The sequence below is a fragment of the Echinops telfairi genome, unplaced genomic scaffold (assembly GCF_000313985.2).
Source record: "Echinops telfairi isolate 266 unplaced genomic scaffold, ASM31398v2 ScPeMD7_7469;HRSCAF=8507_0, whole genome shotgun sequence".
Classification (NCBI taxonomy): domain Eukaryota; kingdom Metazoa; phylum Chordata; class Mammalia; order Afrosoricida; family Tenrecidae; genus Echinops; species Echinops telfairi.
Window position 1 is genome coordinate 43,080,203 of NW_022111372.1, and position 18,035 is coordinate 43,098,237.

Genomic DNA, 18,035 nt, shown 5'->3' on the forward strand with positions numbered 1-18,035 from the left:
AAATAAGAACTAAGCATACCTGAAGACAGATGGAAGCTTTCTTTTTTTTTTTTTTGGAAGCTTTCTTTTCCCTCCTTTAACCAGGGTGTTTCTCAGTTTCACTGAAGTAAAGCCAAATACCATATTATTTTATTTTTTGTTTTTAGTCCTTCAATGATAATTATCTAGTAGAGAGAACCCTTTCTCACAGTGGCATATTTTATCTAAGTGATATAAAATGATACGACTCATGATTAGTGATGTACTTGGTGACTACTTTCTAAAGGACACTGGTGTACTTATACCTCTGATTTCTCAGGGGGAATCCGTAATTGCTGGTTCCCGAAAAGATGACAGTTCTTCTTACTTCCCACAGATAGTTTCATCTATCCATTGAGATTAATTACAATGTAATATAGTTTGAAAAGAGATAATCTTAGAATAGGAGTTTTGTAAAATGTCAGAAATACAAGTTTCTCAAAATAACTTCTGTGTCACTGTTGGATTAATAACCACTGTAAAGAAAAATTCAGTAAGTGTTTGGATTTGTAAATTATAAGAGTAAATAAATATACATAAGCTGTGTACAAAATATTATGCAGTAAAATAGGACTGATGTGCTCAATTCAAATAGCTTTAAAATATATCCGACATTAATAGCAAATCACTCCAATATGTTTGACAAATCGCAGTCACAAAATTAAACATATAAAATGTCTAATTTTTGAACTATATCAAGCTTCTAATGTAAAACTTAGGACATATCTTGACTAATTCTTCTGAAAGAATAGTAAGGACAGGAGGCAAACAGACCGCATTCTGGAAAATTCTCACCAATAAATGAGTGGGAAAAGGAATAAATCCAAGACAACACTCTTAAATGTCCTATGTCTCTGTAGATTGAGTTAAAAAACCCATGAGCACTGTGAGGAAAGGTGGCATAACAAGGCAAACATGCTTTCAAACAATAGAGAACAAGTTTAGGGAGCAGAATATGTAAACATAGGTAGGTCTAGAAGAAGAAAAAACAAAGAGAGACGTCATTGGATTTTCTAAGGACTTATGCATAGCCAAAAAACATTAAGTAAAACACAATAGACCCCTTAGTTTAGAATAAAGGGTCACTGTGGATTCCAAGTCTGCAGCTATCACTCAGGGGCCATGAGCAGTGGGGTAAACCCAGTGCTCCAGGTGAAGCTCCTTCATGCCAGCACACCAACCTCCCAAACTCCCTGCCATTGAACCCATGTCAACTCAGAGCGACCTTACAGGGCAGGGGAGAACTGCTCCTGTGAGTTTCAGAGCCTGTCATTCTTTGCAGGAGTAGATAGCCCAGTGTTTCTCCCACAGAGTTGCTAGTGGTTTTGAACTGCTGATCTTATGAATCACAGTCCAATAGGTAATTACTATATAAAGCACACAGTCTTTAAAAAGTGTGTTGAATTCTCCTTGCCCTGGTGAAATCAATCTGTGTGAGCACAACTGGAACCTTTGGCTTCAGGGAGAGACTACCATGTGGTCTCTATTCACATTGGAAGGGTTTATTATCTTTAAATGTTTAATTTTAGACTCCTTTAGAGCAAGAGCCATTCAATAACTTCTTAAATATGACTTTTGTAATGTTTATTGTTGGTATGGTAATATTAATAATTTATAATAATTGTTTAGTAACATAATTACTTTTACAATAATTACATAGTATTACCTTTCTTATATTTTAGGGGCCCCAGGTAGTGAAAGGATTATGAGTTGTGCTGCCAGCCACAAGGCTGACTGTTTGAAACCACCAGCCACTCCTTGGGAGAAAGATGAGACTTTCTATTCCCCACAAAGATTTGCAGTCTTAGAAAACCCCAGGAGTAATTCTATTCTACTTTATAGAGTCACTGTGAAGCTGAATTGACTCAATGACTGAGTGAATCCGTAAGCAATGTTACATTCTTCATAATAAAAAGTATGTTTATGAATCAGATATAGTTAAGATTCAATATGAAATGTATACAAGAGAATGTTAATCCAAGTTTACATATAGTAATTTCCAATATTTAACTATTTAATGGCATCAAATACATCATACATAAAGATAATTAAAAGGTCATTACAAAGGCAAAAAAAAGAGAAAAGACTAAACACATGGCAGAAGAGGTGCTGAAATTTCCTTTTGTACACAAGGGATCTAAAGTGAAAGGAAAAACTGATAAAACAAAAGAGCTAAATGGAAGATTTCAAACAGAGGCGTGAGAAGACAAAGTAATGAATTATAATGAATCCTTCAAAGACCTGGAATGAGAAAACCAAAAGAGAAGGAGAATATAGTCAGTTTTTCTCAAGCAGAAAAAAAAATAATGTTATAAATATCAAGTCTCCAGTTCCAATTTTGATGGGGCCAGAGGGCAAAATATTGAAAGGCATAAAATAATGAAAGATACAATGAAAGAAATATTGAAAGACGTGATCTAAGTGAAAGATGATAATATATACAACATCACATATCAAACAAACAAGTAAGCAAAAACCTATCAATGTGTAAACATTACAGGAGGTGGCATATGATCAAGTTCTGATGATGTTGATGGAGGATTTAAAATTGCACTGAAAACACTGGAAAAAGCAATGCTCAAGAATTGATGGAATATCGAAATATTTCAAAAACAGAACTGGAGCTGCTCACTTCTCTATGCCCAGAAATTTGTTAGACAGCTACTTAGTGTCAGACAGTTAAGAGGTTAATTTTTACACTGACTCCAGAAAAAAAGATGATGCAGTAAATAGTGGAAGCAAACTTGTCATGAATTATGATTTCTGTCTTCAATTTGCATTACTATTTTGTAGGTGATATGCCCCATTCCAGCTACTTCATTCTCGCTCTCAGAGGACTGAGAACCTCACGATTATTTAACTTTATGAAGATCAGTGTGCATGAGGGAATGCTATTTAAAATAAGTTCAATTTGTAGTATGCTTGTTTTCAGACTTAAAAATAATAAGATGTAGAGACATTTCAAAATGTTGAAGATATGGGTACTATAGCAGAGTGTGATGGAAGCATACCACACTGTATAATCCAGGGATTGTAAATAATAAAATCTGATTGTAAATAATAATATCCAAATCCAGAGGAGGGATGGTATCAGAGCTTAAATCCTGAATACCCATTTTGCAGAATGCTATGGATGACATTGGAAGTCCCAAATCAATTTGCAGGCTCCCAACATGTGTGTTTTTTTTTCCCAATTACGAATCAATTTTGGGGGGCTCTTGCATATTTTATAAAAATCCATAGTCCTATTGTAGTACAATAGTACTACAAATATTTTGTACAAATAGTACAAAATGTACAAGCACACTTGTACATATGTTGCCATCATCATTTTCAAAACATTTTCTTTGTACTTGAGCCTTGGTATCAGCTCCTCTTATTACCCCTGTCTCCCTCACCCTCCAACCCTCCTAAATCCCTGATCAATTATATATTATTATTGTTACTCTTGATATCCTGTCATAGCTCATTAAAGTCTTATATGATTCATGTTAAGTGCATCAAATTTCTTCTTAAGAATTTTCCAAAATGCAGGTCATATTTTGAGTTATGGACTTGTTTTAATTTTCTTCAGCTTCAACCGGAAATTAAATGTAAGCAATTGATGATTTGTTCTACAGCTGGCCCATGGAGAGGTTTAACTGCTCATATTAAGTTACTCTATCATCTGGTCCCACAGATGGAGTCAATTTAATTTCTGTGCATTCCACCTGGAGAGGTACATGGGCAGCTTTTCATATATATGATAAAAGGTACCACTCCTTTCTCTTTGTTTCCAACTTTTGTATTACAATTACCAATAAGTATCAGTGAATCTTGATTACATATCGATTAATTTCCGGCTGAAGACATTGGCAAAATTCTTGTTTCTTCATCACAAGCTTCAGTGGTTGTTGCATACATTTGAACAATTGTTGGATTGACTGCATTTTCATTAATGCAGATAGATATTATCCTACTATCACAGACAGTATTGTACTTCAAGATAGGTCTTGAAATGTCCTTTTTGATGATGAATACAACTTCATTCCTCTTGAAATTTCTATGCTTGCCACAGAAAACCATATGCTTTTTTGATTCAATATGGCTAATAGCAGTTTATTTCAACTTACTCATGCCTAGGATATCGATATTTGTTTTCCATCTCATTTTTTACATATCTAAATTTCCTAGATTTATACTTTGTACATTCCAGGTTCTGATTATTAATGTGTTCACAGCTCTTTATTACTATTTTGAGCCATATGCCACCAGCTATTGAAGGTCTTGAAGGCTTTACTCCTCTAGGCTTTACTCCACCCTTGTTATGATGGTCTACTTTGAGCAGGCAGCTCTTCCTCGGTCATATTTTGAGTGCCTTTTGACATGAGGGGCCCATTTTCTGGCACTATCTCTGATAATTTCTGATGAAGTCTCACATACTTTGGACATATTATCAGGAGAGTCACATTCCTGGAAAAATCATAATACTTGATAAATTTCAGTGCCAATGATAAAGAGGACAATCCTCAAAGAGATGGATTGATACAGTGGCTACAACACTAGGCTCAAACTAAGCAGCTATAGTGAGGATGCATCTTTCTCTTTCATACAGGGTTCTTATGAGTCAGAACTGACTGGACAGCAAGTAACAACATGGTATCTCATAGCTTTTGTCATATTATGTTTTCATTATCAATGAACACCGTGTCTCTTATAATTTCTTCACTCAATTTACACCACTCAATAGTGATGTGTGATACAGTTTCTATATAAAAGGAATTTCTATGAATTTGTGGAAAAGTACTGTTATCTTTCTACCAAATTTCCATGAACTTTTTGAAGCCTCTTCTTATATGTATATTTTTCAATTTTCTTTCTGTTATTAATTTCCAATTTTATTGAATTTTAATTGGAAAAGAACTTAGCATGACTTCAATAAATTTAAATTTATAGATAGTCAAGTGTGCCCTTACATATCATCTAACTTGATAATAGAGAACAATGTGTATTGTGTCATTTTTGTATGAAAAGTACTGTGTAAGTCTGGTAGGTGTGGCTTTTTAACATTGTTGTTATTAGGTGACTCATCAGTTCTGATTCATACCAGCTCGATGTGTTATAGAACAAAGCACTACCCAGTCATACACAATTCTCACAATCACTATTGTATTTGAAACCATTGTTGTAGCCACCGTGTCAATTGACCTTGTTGAAGATCATCCTTATTTTCAGTGACCCACAGCTTTACTAAGCAGGATATCCTTTTCCAGGAATTTTTATTTCTTTATAACTTGTCCAAGGTACATGAGATGAAGTCTCACCGTCCTTATTAATCAGGAATATTTTGACTCTATTGCTTTGAAGACAGATTTGTTTGTTTTCCTGGCAGTTCACAGTACTTTCAGTATTCTTTCCTAACACTATATGTCAAACGTATCAGTCTCTTGGTATTCCTTATTATTGTCCAGCATATATATATGGAAAATGCCATGCCTTCAGTCAGATGTACCTTAGTCCTCAAACTCACGTTATTGATCTTCAATACTCTAATGAGTTCTTTTGTTGTTAATCTACCCAATAGAATGTGCCATTTGCTTTTTGACTGCTTCTTCCATGATCTATGCAAAAATGAAATCCTTGAAAACAATCTTTCCTACCTTTATCATTTATTACTCCATTTCTGAGGAAGAAGCAAGAATGTTCAATCGGTGTGACTCTGCCAAGACCTTTAATTCTGACACCTGGTCTTCAACACTGTGAGAAATAAATATTTTTAAGCCACACAGATACAGTAAATTTAAAAAACACATGGATCATCATAAATAGAATGTTGGTACTCATATTAATTTAAGTTGCTTCTCAAGAGGTCTTAGAAGAAAATGATCACGTTATTGGGCACAGAAAGAAAGCCTATTCTTGTTATACTGTGTCAGGAAGATGGCTCTTCTATTATTGGATGGAAAACAGAACTTTTAAGAGATAAACTTGGATGTTTGACTGATAATTTCGAAGTTTGAAATGGAAAGACTGACTGCTCCATGATGCTTCTAGTATAATGCCAGATGAAAGAGATAAACTAAGAAAGAAGCCACTATTATTTGGGAAATATCGATTTTGCCTTGGATATAGGACCATTTGAAATTAAGTATGGTTATAATAGATTATTCATTTTTGTTGTAATGTAAATGACAGCCAAAGAACCTTCATGAAGTAATATTTAAACACATACATAACTACCCAACATTACCCCACACAGAAATACAAAAATATGTATTAAAAGACATACATGCATATATTTAAATGATATAAATAATAAATATCATTGCCTTTACCATCAATTAAGTTATACCATATTTGAGCCAATTATCTTGATGACTAACATTTATAGGATGAAAAAGTTTCAGTGGGGGGAGCTACCAAAATATAATTTGTTTGATAATTTTTCCTACTCTATGTCATATATTCTAGGGTGTGAGAATGATTCTCCCCTCAATTTATAAATGGATGGCATATTCATCCCTATTGTTCATGTGTATTTTATTTAAAATGCAGAGTGTGCGTTTGGAGAACACACCATGAAGGAAATAATCACTCCTCCAGCAATCACCGAATTTCTTCTTCCGGGATTTTCTGATGATCTAGGAATGCACTTTCTCTATGGTTTGTTGCTCCTGATGCCTTATCTGGCAATTATGGTAGGAAACGGACTCATCATTTTCCTCATTACTTGTGATCTTCAGTTTCACAGGCCCATGTATTTCTTCCTGGAATGCCCCTCATTCATAGATCTCTGCTACATCTCTGTCGCTGTTCCTAAATTTGCTTTTAACTCTCTTGTTGTTGTAAATGAACAGAGATGCAGAGGAAGGAGAAGCACAAGGCATGAATCTGTCAAAAAGCAGAGGGCTACAGCTCGCTCAGACATGAAGCAAGGAACTGAGCTGTGTCCTCTCTATTTATTCGTATTTAGGAATACGTGACTGGTTACGTTTACTCAAATTGTTTTTAAGTCTAAAAAATGACTTTCTCAAAACTACGTTATCTAAGAAAAGAAGTCATCTGGTGCTGTAAATATACAATCTATAAACCAAAGAACAAGGACCAAACAAACTGCAGGAATAACACACACAGGAATGTTTGCATTTCCTTGAGAATCAACATGATCCATTTGCAGAACACACTGACCCAAATGTGCATCCTGAAGCCTTGATTTGTATCCAAGTTCTAGCCATATTCTGGCTACATTTCACCCCTTTTTATATCATCCAGATGAAGGGAAAGCATTGCAAGGGCAGCATATCTCCTGTCTATGTGTCTTTGTTTGTGGAGGATTTTTCGGCAGACTATATAAAAAACAAAACAGAGACCAATTATGAGCAAAAGCAACCCTGCAAAAGAGCCAAATACAGCTTTAAAAGAGGAATAGGGTTAAGTTGATGGAGACTTTGCAAAAAATTGTCAAACACTTGAGTGCCATCAATATGTTCTATTTGTTTTTTATAAGTATCCTGTATGATATTGTAATTGCAAAATATCCTGTGATAGATTGTGATAATTCAGTAGATGTCTTTTAACACGATCCCAAGGAAACACAGTATCGTTATAAATCACAGGAGTAACAACACATATGGATGTATGATTCCAATCACATTGTAATTTAATTTGTTGCTTAATATTATAATCTGATCTCCCAAAAGAATAACTGTTTGAGATAAATCAACCAATTGTTCATGAATTTGCTGATCAATATATTGTTGAGTAGACCACAAAAGCTCAGAATTTTGTGCCAATCATCTTTGAAAGTACCGGTTTGTATAGACTTATATAAAGCTAATCCTGCAATAGGGCACTGACCCACCCAAGGGGTGGGTATTGCTTGCGTCTCCACAGGGAAATAGGGACCAGACTTAAAGGCAGTGCCAGATGAATGCAGCATGCCGGCAAGGAGTGGGGAGCCAGTGGAGGGGCCTGAGGGCTGGCCCCCATACCAGCTACATGGACAACTGCCCCTCCCCCGAGAAGAATTTATTTGAGAGGACAGCACTGAAGCTGCAGCTAGGAGAGAGGGACATGCCTGACCAGAGCAAAAGGGAGCAAATGAAGGGGGAGGAAGAGAGAGTGGAGCACATCCTTGCCCACCAGGCCTGGAGGACGATATCCCCTCTCTGAACAGCCAATGCACAGAGTGGACAATAGGGCTGATCCCATTATGAGACACGCCATCCCTTGATGGCCCAGGGCCCTAAGGGGAACAACACTGGAGACTCAGTGCCGGGACTGGCCCAGACTGACCCTCTGACACAGAGGCAAACCACTAAAAGCATGCAGCAGAGCAACCGTGGGAGCAGAGCAGAGAGCACCCGAGGGAGTACAAAGGACAGATTCTGGAGCCAGAGCATGGTACCCCATTGGACCTGACTGAAGGACACGCCTAGAGATCAAAAATCAGACCTTGATCTATTTACAGGTCTTTCTTTCTTTACATTTTTTTTTCTTTTAATTAATGTATTCTTCTTTGGGTAATTGGTTTTCTTTTTTGTTGTCATTGCTGTGTTCTTATTCATCACCTATCTTGCTATGGCTTGATTTTTGGTGCACATTATTATCTCTACAGATCTATCTAGATAAGATAGACTAGATGAATAGTCTGGAGGAGAAAACAATGGGACCAATGGTTCCGGGGGGACACAGGATATGGGGAGGCGGGGGTATGGAGGTGGTGCTGACTAACCCAGGGACAGCAGAGCAACAAGTGATCCAAAAATTAGTGGCAAGGAGGGTGTGAGAGGCCTGATAGGGATTCAGGAAGGGCAATGTAGCCAAGAGAAATTACTGAAACCCAAATGAAGGCTGAGCAGGACAGTGGGACAAGAGGAAAGTAAAAGGAAATAGAGGAAAGAACTAGGTGACAAAGGGTATTTATAGAGGTCTAAAGATTGGAATGTTCATATGTAAATATATTTACATAAGAGTGTGGGTAAACAGATATGCGTGCATATATTTAAAGGTTTAGTATTAAGGCAGCAGATGGACATTGGGCCTCCACTCAAGCACTTACTCAATGCATGAACACGTTCTATTAAATTGGCATTCCAGCATGCACACCTTCCTGACACTATTGCTGAAGAAAAATGTGTGCATAAGGAAATGTGGTGAAGAAAGTTGATGGTGATCGGCTATCAAAAGATATAGCATCTGCGGTCTTAAAGGCTTGAAGATAAACAAGCGACCATCTAGCTCAGAAGCAACAAACCCCACATGAAAGAAGCACACCAGCCTGTGTGACCACGAGTTGTTGAAAGGATCAGATATCAAGCATCTACACTCTGAGATTGTGATTATGATTAGGTGAAATATATCCCTTGAAATCAAAAAAATTTCCTGGTTACCCAAGAACAGAAATGAAGAGGATAGTTGGAACATTAAGATAATATTTTCAGTTTTCTCAATAGAAATACAGCATCAGGTTTTACTATGCCTGCTATATATATGTTATTTTGTCAAAAATACACATTCTTTAGTTTTTACAAGCAATTTTAAATTATATAACACTGATAGTTTATGCAAATATACCCTATTGTATTTATTATATTTCACAAAAAAATATTCTAGCATTAGAATGGTAGTTTAACAAGTGGTTTTCCCATGTGATTAATTATTTCTCTGCACACCTTTGATTTTAAATCGTTTCCTACTATTTCACAGAAGAAATTTGCAGTGTAGAATCAGTGTAAGGCCATATAGTTGTTTCCTTTTCAGAATATGATATCATAAAATGATTGTGTGTGCTTGTGTGTATGTAACTCTCTGCACTTCCAATTTATGTAAATATCCAAAGTGTTGATTGAATTGCCCTAAGTCAATGAATGTCAGTAACAAACACATCTCAATTTTTATTATATCTTGGCAACATATTGAGAGATGTGATTAAAATTCCAAGAGCCTGCCTGCAATAGAGTGCATAATCATGCTCCTGAACCTTAAAAATTGGTGAAATTATCTACTTACTATAATACTCTATACTCTCAAACAATACCTAGATCCATTATACATACCTCTAAAACCACTGGATTTTCAGAATGCTAATTCCCAAATGGTAGGTCTGCATTTTTCACAGACTGGATCTCTTCCCAAGATGTATCATACTAATATTTAATCTTCGAAATCTCCTGATAAAGGCATTGAACTGTGTCCCTAAGTACAGTATGATATTTTTAATGACAGAAATAAACAAGTGTTTGTTGAGGATTAAACCTATGATCAGATTATAATTAACACATTGGTTCCTTTAAATTGGTATTGTTCATGTCTTTTCATATAATGTGTTTTTCAAAAGAATATTATAAAATAAACTCAAACTGGACACATACAAATGAGAAATGCTAAAACAAGCAAATAAGATAATGCATAAGTATATATAGAATATAAAAATTTATTAATATTAACCCAGTTTCTCCCTATACACATGACATGTGACATTTGTAAAGGATTAAACTCATTTGATATGGCAAACTAAATAATGAATCAGTGACTTCTAACACATAAACTGTCATTTATTCAGACAAATTAGCTCATTCATAGCAGTTAAATGTGGTTATTCCAATATTTTTTCAAAGAAAACAGTGACTTTTTTTGAACCTGGCTTCAAGTATTTGCATATATGTAATATATTCCGACTCATTACAATATATAATTTTATGCTTGAAATGCAAGCTTCTCTTTTCTAAACTGAATCATGACAAATACAACTACAAAGCACTTTCAGTTTTAATAAAATGTAAACAAAAAATTAGAATTCCTTACAATTAATTTTCATAAAATGAACACAAATAACTGCAACCCGTATCACAGAAAAGAATATAATCAGATCAAAATTCAAATCTGTGTCCTATTCTCAGTACTAACTAAGCTTCCATGTCTTCAAAGAAAAAATACTTCATGTTTACAATGCAAACTTTGCTGTCTTTTAACAAGTGTAAAAGCCCTTGAATTCAGAAGAAATAACAAAATAATACACATATCTATTCTCCTCAAAAGTTGTCTCCTTTCTCTGGGTCATTCTTCAATCTTGCACTCCTTGTATCCCAAATACACATACCATTAATGATCAGCTTTCATTTAATATATGTTACTTTACATTTAGGTCAAATTTATTTTTAGGATTTCTGCCAAATTCATTCTTAAGATTTGTTTTGAAAATTGCGTGGGATATACTGAAGATTGTATTTTTTCTCTGTAGACTTATTTTATTTTCTTCAACTTCTATCTGAACTTGAATATGATAATTTGTTGATCTGTTCCATGGTCAGCCCCTGGCCTAGTGTTAGGTATTGATATTGAATTCCTCCAATGTCTCTTCCAACAGATATAGTCAGGCTGATTCCTGTGTATTACATCTGGCAAAGTCCATGTGTAAAGTCACTGGTTATATTGTTGAAAACAAGTCTTCTCTATTAACATATCTGTTAGTCTTGAAAAATTCTGTCATGTGATCTACCATTTATTTTCTATCATCAAGACCATATTTGTCAAATATTACCCTTCGTTTTTTCCCCAAGTTTGCATTCCAATCACCAGTAATGCAATGTTGATCAATAACATCTAATGATGCATATTTTATCAATTTTGGATTGAATCATTTAGTAGAACCCTTCAAGTTCTTCATCACTAACTTTATTGGTAGGCAAGTAAATTTGAATAATGGTTGTATTAACTGAAACTCCATGATTCCATGAAGATGTTATCCTGTCAAGATACATTGTATTTCAAAATAGATCTTGAAATGTTCTTTGCAGTAATGAATGTGACACTATTCCTCTTAAATTCGAGATTCTTTCCATAGTGAACCACATAATTATCTGACTCCAAATGGCCAATACCAGTACATTTCAGCTCACGAATGCTTGGGATATCAATCATTTTGCACTCCAGTTCATTTTTGATGAATTAGATTTTCCCTAGATTCATACTTAGTACATTCCACATTCCAATTATTACTCCATGTTTGCAGCTCTTTCTTCTTATTTTCAGTCGTGGTCCATCAGTAAATGAAGACCCCCAAAGTGTTACTCTATCCATGCAATTATGGTTCGCTTTACTTTGAAGAAGCAGCTCTTCCCCAGTTCCATTTTGAGTACCTTACCTTTTAAAAAGCATTTTTTACTGTACTAAATCTGACAATGTTACTCTTCCATTCACACAATTTTAGGGAGTTAATCCTTTAGATTTGGATAGCCTAGTCTTCTTCACAATCTGTCCTTACTCTGGAAGGCTCACTGAAACAAATTTTTCATGGATGACCCTGATGGTATTTGAGATACAGGGGACAGAATCTCCAACATCACAGCAACTCATGAGCCACCACAATATGGCAAGTTGACATAAAAGTGGCAATTTCTGTTAAAGCTTTAACTAATTTTCTCCTAATAAGCAGATGTCTTTTGTTCTGTATTTCTAAAGAAAGTCAACACAAAAATATCTTGAATATTCAAAAAATGAATGCCATGACATGTGCTCTTGATCGGTCTACCCTTGCTTTAAATAGATCACTTAATCATTGCTTTGTCTGTGCTTGATCTTGAGAATCATGAGCCAGCCAGTTTTTGAACTCCTTTTGTAATTTTCCCAAAGGCAATTCGGGATATTGGTCCTACTTGATTAAAGTTTTCATTGAAAGATATTCTCTTGCATGGAACTGATTTGGCCTAATAATGTGGCACTTATGTTAGAAAGTTTGCACCACTGTATTTTTCTTCTGCCAGAACTGCACAAGCTGAGGCAATTGATCTGTCTATGGTGTTGACTATTGTTTTTTCTGTTAAACATCGATGAGCTTCAATTACAATGTGAGATAAATAATTTCTTTCAGAGAAAACGGCTATGAACTGTCTGCAGCTGACGGGTTCATCTTCACCATTGTCGCGCAGCTTCTTACACCGGGTTAGCCATCTGGAAACTGATGGTATCTCTTGGGAATTGTCCCCACAAACCTTGTGTAAACATCAATGATTTCACCACTCTTCCACACCAGTTTTCATATAAACGGGACATTTATTCTTGGTTAAGTTATAGAAAAATTGGGGTTGCTCTAATAGGGCTTCTTTTCAAACTGGGTCCTATCATTCTTAGTGTTTCAAATAAAATTCTGTTCTATTATACCAAGTTCTCTTCTGACATGTCAGTACATATTTATTTTGGTAAAAAAATGGAAATACATGCATAGTTTAAAAAGTACGTATTTTTAACAAAAATACTTTGGAATATCTCTCCTAGTATGTGTGTCTGTGTGTGCTTGAAATATAATACAGAGTATATCTTTACATCTAGAAGGAAAATTATGAATTACATTAAAATAATAAAAATTAATGTAATACAACATGATCTGGAGAGAAAAAACAAATCTTAACAATAATTTTCAAGAAAATATCAAGAGAAAAATAATTACCTCTGACAATCATAAATTACAAATTAAAATTAACCTAATTTTTGTCAAAGAGATAGAAAACAGAAGTATAATGGTAAAATTCATGACTCCAATAATAAAAAATGAAAACATTTTAAAAAGAAAATGAAGATATTTAAGAAGCATAGGAGTATTAATTTTTCATAGGAAACGCAAGTAATTAAAAGTTAATTGTGATCTTTCCATTGCAAAGAGAGAATGTCCATTATTTCAACTTAATGAACATTAAAATATAAATAAAATAGAATGGTGATATAATGGTAATTCACACATGCAAAAATTGAGTAATGCAATTTTTAAGATTTCTATATTTTCTATTAAAAAGTTATTAGAAATTAAAATTTTTAGAACAAAGGCATCATTAACAATCATGTCAAAAAGCACAACAAATAATGGAGCTGATTCAGTAGTGTTTTGAAGATAACCACTATGACAAATCTATGCACGATATCCTTCTTCAAAGACTGGTCCTTACTGATAACATGTTCAAAGTATCTGAGATAGAGAAAAAGTCAATATTCATCAATCATTGGCTAATATTTTATGCAAATCTAAAAAAATGAGATATCACCTTAACCCGGCAATGGCAGCTCAGTTAAAAATAAAACAGAAACAACAAACACTGGAGAGGGTGCAGAGAGATTGGAACTCTCAGATATTGCTGGTGGATTTGTAAATATGTACAACTACTGTGGAGAGATAGTGGAACTACCTAAAAAAGCAAAAACAAAACAAATATCAACCCAACAACTGGGAAAAGAAATCTTAAACCATCCAGCAATACCATTGCTCAGTCAATTCAACTTATTGCCATTGAATCAATGCTGACCCTTAGTGACCTGATAGGACAAGATAGAACTGCCCCACCCCATGAAAGATGATAACTCTTAATGGGAGTAGAAAGCTTACACACACACACACACACACACACACACACACACACACAAATCTAATTCACAGTAAAGCACTCTTTTTATAAATTACTGCCTAAATAGAGGAAATAACTAGGAGGCAAAGGACAATTGTAGAGGCTTAAATATAGGCATGTAAATAAATAAATACATTTATATATAACACTAAGGAAATAAATCTATGTACATATATGTATATGTTAAGTATTAAAGTAGCAGACAGACATTGGGTCTCTATTCAAGTATTCCCTCAATACAAGAACATATTGTTCTAATAACCTGGCATTCTGTGATGCTCACCTTCCTGACAGGATCATGAAGAACAAATGGGTGCATAAGCAAATGTGTGAAGAAAGCTGATGGTGCCCGGATAGCAAATGATGTAACATCTGAGTTCTTAATGGCTTGAAAATAAACAAGAAGCCATCTAGCAGAGAAACAACAAAGCCCACATGGTAGAAGCACACCAGCATGTGTGATCATGAGGTGTCTATGGGATCAGGTATCAGGCATCAAAGACCCAGAACAAAAGATCCTATCAATGTGAATGAGGGGAAGCTCAGAGTGCAGACCCAAAACCCATCTGTAGATCATGAGGTAGCAATGGAATTGGGTATCAGGCATCAATGTGAATGAGGGGGAGCATGGAGTGGAAACCCAAAGCCCACCTGTTGACATTGGACATCCCCTCCCAGAGGAGTCACAAGGAAGAGGTGAGTCAGTCAGGGTGCCATATAGTACCAATGAAACATACAACTTTCCTCTAGCTCTTTAATGCTCCCCCCCCCACTATCATTACCCCAATTCTACCTTACAATTCTTGCTAGACCAGAGCATGTACACAGGTACAGATCAGAGCTCACAACACAGGGAATTCAGTACAGATAAACTCCGCAGGACCATTAATGAGACTAGTGAGACCAGGAGGGCAAGGGGAAAGTGGAGGGAGGAAGGGGGAACTAATCACAGTGATCTCCATATAAACCCATCCCAGGGGGATGGACAAATGGAAAAGAGGGTGAAAAGAGACAGCAGTTGGGGGAAGACATGAAAAAAGAAGTTTATAAATTAACAAGGGTTCATGAGGGAGGGAGGGTGGGGCAGGGGGAAATGAGCTGATACTAAGGACTCAAGTAGAAAGAAAATGTTTTGAAAATGATGATGGCAACAAATGTGGTTGATAAAATTGATGTATGGATTGTTATAAGGGCTCTAGAAGCCCCCAATAAAATGATTTAAAAAAAAATACTGCCTAAATGATACCAATTCCCCATTTCACCTTGATTCTCCTAGATATTTCATTAGTTTTGCCCCATGTGAAATAAAACTACACATTTGGTAATGAGGATAGAGACTGGTTTGAATAACGTATCTTCTCCTTTTAGTGAACACTGGAACACAGTGAAATCAGAGGGATTATTCAATTGTAGCAATCCATTTACCAAAAATTGGTTCATGCAAGTTAACAAAAACATTACTTTCCTATACAACTACAGTAGAAACAATGTTATTTGTAGCCTTACACTGATAACTATGGCACCACAGAAAATTCAAACTCAAACTCTAGCCCTCAACTTGAGCCCTGCCCTCTTTGGATGCTTGGGGGATGATTCAAAGACAGTATAGCCATGGACTTGGACCTTGCCGTGCAGAGAGACACTTGGGGGATGAGAGGGCAATGCATACTTAATGGCCACTTTTTTGGGGTTTCCTTAAGAATCTACTTTTATAATTAAAGTGTATATTGGACTAGTGATATGAAGATCCCTTTTCGAAATAGAGAGTCTATGTCAATCCATAATCCAATCACTAATAAACCTAAAAGGGATGGTATTCCTTCGAGCACCTTAGCCAAATTCTGGTATTATTTAACTTTCAAAATTGATTTGCAACTTATATGGTATCTTGTATCAAATTGAAGATGACATTGTTGACAGAAAGGCTACTCAACAAATAACTTTAGAATTCTTGGTAGGAGGTGTTAGATAATAGAATACAATTGATACACTTATAGCCCGTTAAGAGAGAGTTTGTTCTACTACTACTACTTCATGCTATAAGGAGAATATTGAAGAAAATGTTGAAGCTCTTAAGGATTTTGTTTTATTTGAGTTCAAAATTATTGTCCCTGGAGGAAGTATTCAAGAAAGAAAAGAATGCATCTCAATGAGTGAATATGCTGCAAAAGACCTCTTTAAAGTTATAAAAAACAAAGATGTCAAACTAAGGGGTACTTGAAACCTAAGGGGTACTTGACCCAAAACATGGTATTTTCACTCACTTTGTTGTTGTTAGGTACCATTGAGTAGTTTCATGTACAATTGAATGAAACATTATGTATATTTATATTCACATGAGAAACATGAACAATTAATCTGAAGACTAAAAACTATTGAAATATTTGAATTATTGTGTTGAAGAATATTGAAATTAACATGGACTAGCCAAAGAGCTATTAAATATTTCTTCAAAGAAGTACAGCCAGAAGGTTCTTTTTAAACAAGGGTGGTAAGACTTCTTCGTGTGCTTCGAACACGTTATCAGGCAGGACCAGTATTGGAGAAGGAAGTCATGCTCGCTGAAGTAGAGAATTAGCAATAAAGAAGAGCCTGGATTCACAGTGGCTCAACAATGTGCTGAAATATAGCAAAAATCATGCGGGTGGTACACTCTGAGCAGTAGTTTGATCTGTTGCACCTGTAGTCACTTTGAATTAGAACTGACTCAGTGCCATCAACACAGGTACTTTCTGGGCTTTGATCAACAGCTCTGAAGAAATAGAAAATGGCATCTAGAAAATTTGGTAGAAAAATGGTTACCTATATTCACTGCCTCTTATCCTTAACACTCCAAGTTTTTCTAGACATCTTTAGTTTGTTATTACCAAATAGTACTGGCTTTTGATCAAGTTCCATATCACAAACTGACTTAATTCTTTTACTATCTTTAAGATCATTGTAGGCGTTATCAAATGTCGTATGAAAAATTTGTTTAATGCCTGCAAGCAAAATAAACTTCATTAACTATATATTATAATATGTTTATAGAAAGTAAAATCTTCAGATGAAAACTTGTATTATTGAAACCCTGACCAAAATGTATAGAGATGGTTGTTTCCTTCTTTCTTTAAGCATGTTGTGTTGTCTTATTGTTGCTTGGATTTGTTCTTCTCATTTGGCCTTTTCTTCGGCCATAACCCCCAGTCAAGATCCACTCACTCTGAATATGAGGCCAATTACTCAGTGAGATTTAAAGAAAGGTTTTTACTTTAAGAAAGATCGTGGAAGACAAAATGGGTGCATAGAAAATGTGGTGAAGAAAGCTGATGGTGCCCAGTTATGAAAAGATAAGTGTCTGGGATCTTAAAGCCTGGAAGATAAACAAGTGGCCATTTAGCTGAGAAGCAACAAAGCGCATATGGAAGAAGCACACCAGCCTGTGTGATCATGAGGTGTCAATGGGATCAGGTATCAGATACCAAAGACACAGAACAAAAAATCATATCAATGTGAATGAGGGGGAGCATGGAGTGGAGACCCAAAGCTCATCTGTAGACAATTGGACATCCCCTCCCAGAAGAGTCACAAGGAAGAAGTGAGCCAGTCAGGATGTAGTATAGCACCAATGCAACATACAACTTTCTTCTAGTTTTTAAATGCTCC